The sequence below is a fragment of the Phaseolus vulgaris genome, chromosome 3 (genome assembly GCF_000499845.2).
Source record: "Phaseolus vulgaris cultivar G19833 chromosome 3, P. vulgaris v2.0, whole genome shotgun sequence".
Lineage (NCBI taxonomy): Eukaryota > Viridiplantae > Streptophyta > Magnoliopsida > Fabales > Fabaceae > Phaseolus > Phaseolus vulgaris.
Window position 1 is genome coordinate 16,837,041 of NC_023757.2, and position 8,310 is coordinate 16,845,350.

An 8,310-nucleotide genomic window follows, 5' to 3' on the forward strand; every position below is an offset into this window, starting at 1 on the left:
CTGACTTGAGCGTCGGAGCGCCACCGGCCGCAGAGGCGCCATACTATGTTTTCAGGTTCTCAGAGAGACAAGTTGTAGCGTGGACTTGAAGCGCACGTGGTGTTAAAACTGGTGAGGAAAGATCGTAACGAGGCATCGTTCTTGCGCTTGGTCAACCGGCAGGATCAATGACCAAGTGATGAGAATCAAGTAAAGGAGGATTTTATTAATGAAGGAAGAGGCTATTCACCATCACACTTGAAGTTCTTCCTTCTAGTCTTCTCAAAATTAAAAGAAGACATAAAATAAAGAGAGGCCCAAGCCCAAAGCCCAAGCCCAAGCCCAAGCCCAAGTCCATCCTATAAAGGGCAAGGCCAAGTATTAAATAATAAAGAATATTGTTGAAGGTGCTTAGAGGGAAACATTAGAAACCTCTATTGTTAAAGCATCTTTTAGTCTTTAGTTAGGAGTCTTAGGGGGGGTGTTAGTAGATAGGTGTAGGAGTAAATAAGGAGGTGCCAAAATGAGAGAAGGGATCACACCTTCCTCATGCATTGTTTTAGGCGCCAATTCTAGAAGCTTTTTAGGAGGGAGTTTTTTAATTTGTGTAGCTTGCATTTCTGCACCTTAGGCTATAAATAGAGGTGCTCCCTTTGTATTTTTCAGATTGGAATTTATCTAAAGAAACTATACTCAAAATTGGAGTGAGCATTGGAGAGCTTTTGAGCCTTCTTCTCTAGTCTTATCTTGAAGGATCCATGGTGTCCTCAAGTGGCGGCAACACACTCATCTAGGAGCAACCACACTTCTAGTGGCGTGATCATCCATCTTCATGAGCAATTCTCTTCTCCTTCCTTTCTTCTTTGTTAATTCCATGTCTTAGCTTGTTCTTTGTTGTTTTTGGTTCGGCAATTTCAGCTTAATTTTGTGTTGCTTCGGTTCTTTCATCATGCTTTGCTGTTCTTCATCTTTCTTCTTCATTTTCCAGCTTTTTGTTCGGTTCAATTTAATTTCCAGCATTCAAATTTAGTTTGCTTAGCTTTTGTGCCTTTTTGTTCGGTTCAATTTGACAATAATTTGATCTTCTATATGAGTTTGTGTTTTGGCACTAGTTTTGGTGAGTTCTTGTTCATAGAACCTTGATCCATTTCTATGATAAAGTGCCTGGCTCTTAACCAACTCAAGATGATTCCTAAGAATGTCAAGAATCATTCTAATTGTGCTAGTGGAATCACATCACCAAGGATGCTACACTTGAAGGGTCATCTTAACAAGCAAATAAAGATCTCACTAATAGGAGGAATGGACAAGGGCCAAAACATTTAAAGTTCTTCTTATTAGTCTTTTCAAAAGATGAGGCCCAAGCCCAAGAAACCCAAGCCCATGAAGGCCATGCCCAAGCCCAACCCATGAGGAGCAAGGCCAAGCATTAATAAATGAGCATCAATGGATGTCTCTTTTTGTAATTACTTTTGTGTAGTTTTTAGTAGAACTTTAAAAGGAATGTGTAGATATTAAATAAGAGGTGTTAATGTACAAAACAAAGTCACACCTTCCATGTGACCTAAAGAGTAGGTGTAGATATAGTTTTAGGAGGTGTCAAAATAGGAAAGCATGTCACACTTCTCATGTGACTTGTAGATTGGCGCCGAATTTGGTTAGTCTTGGTTTGAATTTTGCCTTTTCATTTTCAGCCCTTTTCTACTATTAAAGGAGGTGCCATGCTGATGGAAGAGGGCCAAGATCAACACCCCATGAAAGACAAGAGCCAAATCGAGAGTGTTTAGAGCCAAGTGAAGAGCATCTAGTGCAAGGTGAAGGGCGTCTAGCGCAAAGGGGAGAGCGTCTAGGACCTATTACTAGGTCCATGGCCAAGCGAATCCATGAAGACTTGGGCCAAGCTACGGATGGAAGAGAAAGCTACTTGTACATGCTACATGAAGGCCCATCAAGAGTAGCTTAGTATTAGTTGTAGTATAAATAGCACAAACTTGATTCCATGAGGATTTGACCTAGATTTGCTAAGGATTTGCTACGTTCTAGAAGGATTCCTCCACTAGGCCGCCCATGTGCCATGGTTTCCTTGTGATGTCATTTACATTTCATTTAGAAGGCATTTGTTTATCATTAGGTTAACCTTTATGGTCCTCCTTAGCCTATAAAAGGGGGAGCCAACATCATGTATTTTCAAGATTGAATAGAGTATTGTTATGCTGCCAATTTTGTGTCATACACTACTCCTTGCCTAGCATCTAGGTTTTAATCTTCACTTCACCACCTTCAAAGGGGTTGGCCGAACCTCCCCAATTCCACACTCTTCATGCACCTTCAAGGCACTCACACTTCTTAGGAAGGCCTTGCTCATCTCCTCCACTAAGCTTCCGCAACCTTCATCTCCAAGAAGCAAAGAAGAGCTCATAGGAATGCCATCACATGCTCTTGTAAAATCAGAATTTGAAATTTAAGAAAGGTTACTATACACAAATTTGTTCTTATTCCTCTTGTCTTTTCCTTCTCAATTTTGCACTTATAGCTTCATTTGATTCGGTAATTGTATTCAATTCTTTGTATTGTTTTCGGTTCAATGTGGAATGGCACTCAATCTTGAGTTTGGTTCATCTTATGGAAGGCTTTGTTCTCCAATGATGTTTCCTTAAGTTCCTCCACTTGTACCGATTTGTTTGTCTTTGATTATAACTCCTATTTGTCATCTTTCTTCACATATATTGTTGTTTTCATATGCTAAAAAGTGTGTATGCTTGATTCAACTCACATCAGTAGGTCCTTTGCTTCCTCGTTCAGATCGAGGTCTGATTGGAGTCTGATCGTCATCCATGTCTCTATTAAAAAAATTAGGTAACAAACATTAGTTAATTTGCATTGAAAGAAAATCATATAAAACAAATACATAAAATTCTAATCGTGTATTATCAAAAAAAATTCTAAATTTATTACCATGTTGGGTTCAATGTTCATATGCAAATTCCTTCACTATGGTCTTTATGGGTTGCATGTACATCATCAATTACTTCGTCATCTTTATTAATTATCATTGGTGTGAATGAACGGGGGTCACCATTTTCAATATCATTTATGGCCTCCCCTTATTTTTTCCTGTGTAAAACGACATACCAATGTTCTGACGTAGGATCTTTAACGTAGAAAACCTAAGATGTTTGTTAAACCATTATAAATGGCTCATCTCGATACCTTATCTTTCAAAAGTCCACTAGTGTGAATCCTGATTCATCAATTTTAACCCCACTTTTATTGTCAACCCATTTACACTTGAAAACTAGAACGGAAAAATTAGTATAGTCAACCTCTCATATCTCTTCTATAAACCCATAGTATGACATTGATCCAAGTAGAGGATTTGTATCTTTCGAAGTGGAAAAATGCATTGACTCGGCTTCAAGAGTAACACCAGAATTTTGAACTGTACTCATTTCATCCATAGACTTCGTGTAAAATATACAATTGTTCACTTCGTACGTTGTACAAGAAATGACATCAAATTTCAATCTAGCAGCCAACCAGGTCAAGGTCTCCGATGTCGTGGAATCCTTTAACACCTCATCTTTAAACCAAGGCATGAAAGTTCTATTATGTTCCATCAAGACCCATTTCTCTTCTTGTCTTGGGTTATTTGCCTTCACAACGGCTTTATGAGCTTTTATGTAAGGTATAACTACATCTGTGTTGTTCAATATATACAAATGTGCTTGCAAGACTTCTAATCGAGATTCGCTTACAATATTCACACCACGCAAACATTTACTTGTAGAATGCCTGTGGTGCCATGAATTAGCTGGAAGACCTATTGAATTTGCTTTTGACATGTACTCTGAACAAAATTCAATACTTTCTTCAGCTATGTACCTTTCAATCATTGAACCTTCTGCACGATAATGATTTTTCACATAACCTTTCAAAATTTTCATATACCGCTCAATAGGATATATCCATCTTAAGTACACTGGTCCACACAATATAACCTCTCTTACTAGATGCACAACTAGATGAACCATGATGTCAAAATAAGATGGACGAAAAAACATCTCCAATTCACACAAGATAACAACAATTTCATCTTGAAGTTCATATAGTTCTAATGGATCAATGACTTTACAACAGATGGAAGAAAAGAATGAGCACAAACAGGTTATGGTATGTCTAACATTTTCTAGTAAGATTCCACGAATAGTTATCGGCAACAACTGTTGCATCAAGATATGGCAATCATAAGACTTTAACCCAATTAACTTCAAATCTTGCATTGACAATAGACTCTTCACATTTGAGGAATGTCCTTGTGACACTTTCACACCCTTTAGACATTGACAAAAACTTACTTTTTGATACTTTTGACATGGTGTAACAGGCTGAGGGCAATATGTACGCTTTCCCATTTCTATAGGTGCCAAATTGCCTCGTATGTTCATCTCAATCAAATCTAAACGAGCATTTAGACCATCCTTCGTCTTCATATTAATGTTAAAAAGTGTACCAATTAAGCTATCACACACATTCTTCTTGTTTCTGTCGGTTGACCCGAAACGCTTTCGTGCACCTACGTCACTCTTACGTCCAGAATCCCTGCATTTGCACGTGCCTTTCCTGTGATGATTGCCTGAAAACACAAAGACAAAGGGCGCCCTAAAGGTCGTTTGCACTCCGACGCTCAATTCAGTACTAGGGCTAGGAAACACCAAATTGTATCACTGTTACTGTGTGTGTTAAGCGACACAAGGGAATAGCGTACCTTTGCAAAGTTTGTTACCTTACTATTTATAGACTGAAACTAGGGTCCTCGTGATCTATGCTTCTCCCTTACTGATGACTGACGTGTGATCTGGGGCCCACCTATTGTGGCCCAGCTCTACTGTTTGGGTTCCCAATGTCCGATCTCTCCACACTGTCTAGTGGCACGTCGGTACATCCTGATGACCGATGTCTGACCACTCTTTGGCTTCTTGGTGCACGTGCCTTGCGAGATACCGGCTCACGCTGCTCGTGGGACCCGCTTATGTGGCACCAACATTACCAGTGGTCAACAACGCCTAAGGACTGGTCGGTACACAAGTCCTTGCCTTGGGTGACCTACGTGGCTCTGTGTGACATGACGTAAATACTGCGCCAAAGTGACGTCTTTCTGGGCCTGCCTTATCTGTGCACACGTGTTTTTTATCAACGGCTAGGGCTTAACGTTGTTTACGCTTCTTTGTTTGCCTTTAAACTTTCGAAAACGCGCGCGTCCAATCACTTGTTCCATCATCCTCTGAAACTCTTGATTGTTTCGCCTTCTTCCTCAAGCATTCTTGCGTTTCCTCCACACATTCCAGCATCTTCTTGCTATCCGATCGAAGGTACGATCTCTGACTATTGTCCGCACTCTTTTATTGATTCTGATTCTGGATAACTGCTTGTGCTGTTTAATCTTTGTATCGGTCACCCTCTGTTTCTGGGTTTCCTTCGAGTTAAGGTTCAAGAAACCCGAAACTCTGGGGGAGCTGATTCTTGTTAGTGTAATACCGCGTTTACGCGCTTTGCCTCCGTGCATTCGCATGTTTCATCTCTGTGATTCTCTTGTATTTCTGAATATTTGCACGCAGGTATGGTTCTGAGTGAAGAGAAGTAGGCCAAACTGACTGATATCCTCGCTCACCTCCGCGGGATTTCGAGGGATGTGGGCACTTCTAGGCACCATGCCCTTGCTTTCGCCGCTGTCGCGCCTTCGCCTACTCCTTCCACTCTTGGAGTTGCGGTCCCTCTCGCTGTCGTCCAATCGTCTCCCACTCCACTTCCTTACAAGGGTAAGGCGATAGTGATCAAGTCAGACGAGAACTCCGCCGAGAGGCCAATCTCTAAGAGGCCGAAGCCTACACCGGCGATGGCTTCCCATTCCTCTTCTACCGGCCGCTCTGTTTCGCCCCTGGACCGCACGACCAACGTTCCCCTATTTCCTGACTTTCGTGGGACGAGTGCTTCTAGGACTCCTCCTACTCTTAAGCTGCCCCTTGTCCTACAGCACGCCCTTAAGGGCTTCCAACTAGGGGTGACTGTGGACTTGGATGAGGCTGCTGCGAGGGAGAGACTGGGCTTCAATTTTGGGGCTCTTCTTGCTCAGTCCAACACTCTACTAACCAGGCCCGAACCGAGGGTAACAGAGGCCAAGACAGGAGAAGAAAAATACCTACTGGCTCGTTCGTTTGCTGCCCGCGAGGCTGCACTCAAAAAGGAGTTGCCTCGCCTTCGCCGTTCTGAAGAAGATCTCTCTAAACAACTTCACGCTAAGTGCCAAGAGGATATTGAGCTGGTGGCAAGAGTTCTGCCCCTGCAGATTCGGGTCTTCGAGCTAGAAGAGGCTGCTGAGGTGTCCAAGTCCAAGATTACGAGGCTTGAACGAAGGTCCATCGATCGAGAGGTGCAACTGGGTCAAGTGGAGGTCGAACTTCATCAACAAGCTAAGAGGCTTGAAGAAGCTGAGGTTGAGTTGACCGAAGATGTTCTTGATGCTTATGACGCAGGATTCGGGGACACCCTTGCTCAAGTTGCTTGCGCACATCCTGGGATGGATATTACGCCCTTCACAGCATCAAACTGTGTTGAAAACGGGCAAATCGTTCCCAGGGTCCTCCCTTAACTTGTATTTGGTCATCAGACAAACTCTTTATTATCTGCTCCAAACTTTACTTTCTCGAACATATAGCTGCTTTCATTTCTCTGAATCGAAAACTTCTCTTTGACTTGCTTAAGTGCTACCTCATGGTGCCTGGCACCAAGACATTTCTTCTAGCGTTTTGTTGTATGTTCCCCTCATCGTGAGGAGGGGTTTTAACTGTGAACTAGGTCGTTCCTCCTTGGCGTTCTTGCTTAAAAGGAGAGGTGTTCTTTACGAACCTACTTCTCTACTTTCGAGGCCTCTAATCGCAAGGAGAACAAAACTCCCAACTGACCTCGGCTTCGCTCAAAGGCGCGAAGGATTTATCTTGCGTACTATTTCATTTTAACCATGGCGTTTTCACTCAAGATGGGAGGTGTTCTCTTGCGAACCTACCTCTCCGCCCATAAGACTTCTAACACAAGAGAAACAAGTTCTTAACTGAATTGTACATAACTCGCGAAAATATTTCAATCGAAACTTATTTGGTGACCTCGTTAAAAAACCCTTATAAGGGAAAAAGAGTGTCCCTTAATACCATGTACAATCGTTCCTGCTTAACTGAAATAAACCTTGAAGTTGGCCGCATTCCATATGCAAGGAACCGAGCCCTGCTTCAGCGCCTCAAGTTTGCACACTTCGTCCCGAGGATCTCTATTCTTCTGAACGAAATGACCCGTACGGGGGAGACCTGATGTGAGACCAATGGGGCTGCCTTCTCCGGTACCTGGTGTCTTTCTTCAGGTTCTTGGCATACTCTGCTTCCCCTGTGTGCTGGGGTCTAGTGGTGACCATAGATACCCCTCTCATTCTTTTGAAGCTTTTCTCGTAACACCTCTTGGCCTCCTTCTGATCTGACTTGATGGTAATCACCTTTCCTGTCAAGTCTGGTAGCTTCATCTTCATGTGCCTTGTCGAAGGCACCGCCCCCAACCTATTCAGCGTTGGTCTACCCAATAACATGTTATAAGCTAAGAAAGCATTGACGACAAGGTACCTGATGTTCTCCGTACGAAACGTGGTACCATCCGTGAAGGTGGTCCTCAACTCTAGGTATCCACGCACCTCTACCTGGTCTCCTGCGAAACTGTACAGACAGCCACCATAGGGCCTCAAAATGTTCGGGGATAGTTGTAGCATGTTGAAAGTCGTCCAGAACATCAAGTCTGTCGAGCTTCCCTAATCTACTAGCACTTGGTGCACCTTTCTCCCTGCAGTCACCGCTGAGATCACTACCGGGTCGTTGTCATGGGGGCAACGTCCTCCAGGTCAACTTTGGTAAAGACCGGGTCGATGTCGAAGACGTCGTCGGTCCTCTGCGCTTCTACCGCCATTACCGTTCGTGCATATTTCTTCCGTTGAGAAGCAGTATAACCTCCTTCCGAGAATCCTCCTGCGATGGTGTGACCCTCACCGTGCACAGGGACTTCGTGCCCCGGGCCACCCCCTGTTGCCACCACGTCCTCGACCTCTACTTTTCTTGCAAGTAGTCCCTCAGGAGTTCGTTCTTAACCAACTCGCCGGTTGACTCGCCTCGTCGGTTGTCTTCAACGGTTGCTCTGGCCCTTCTATCCTTGCCTGAGAATTGTACCTTCTCCGTCAAGAAACTTCTCACCTGCAAAGACAAAGGGGCGCCCTAACGACCGTTTGCACTCTGAAGCTCAAGT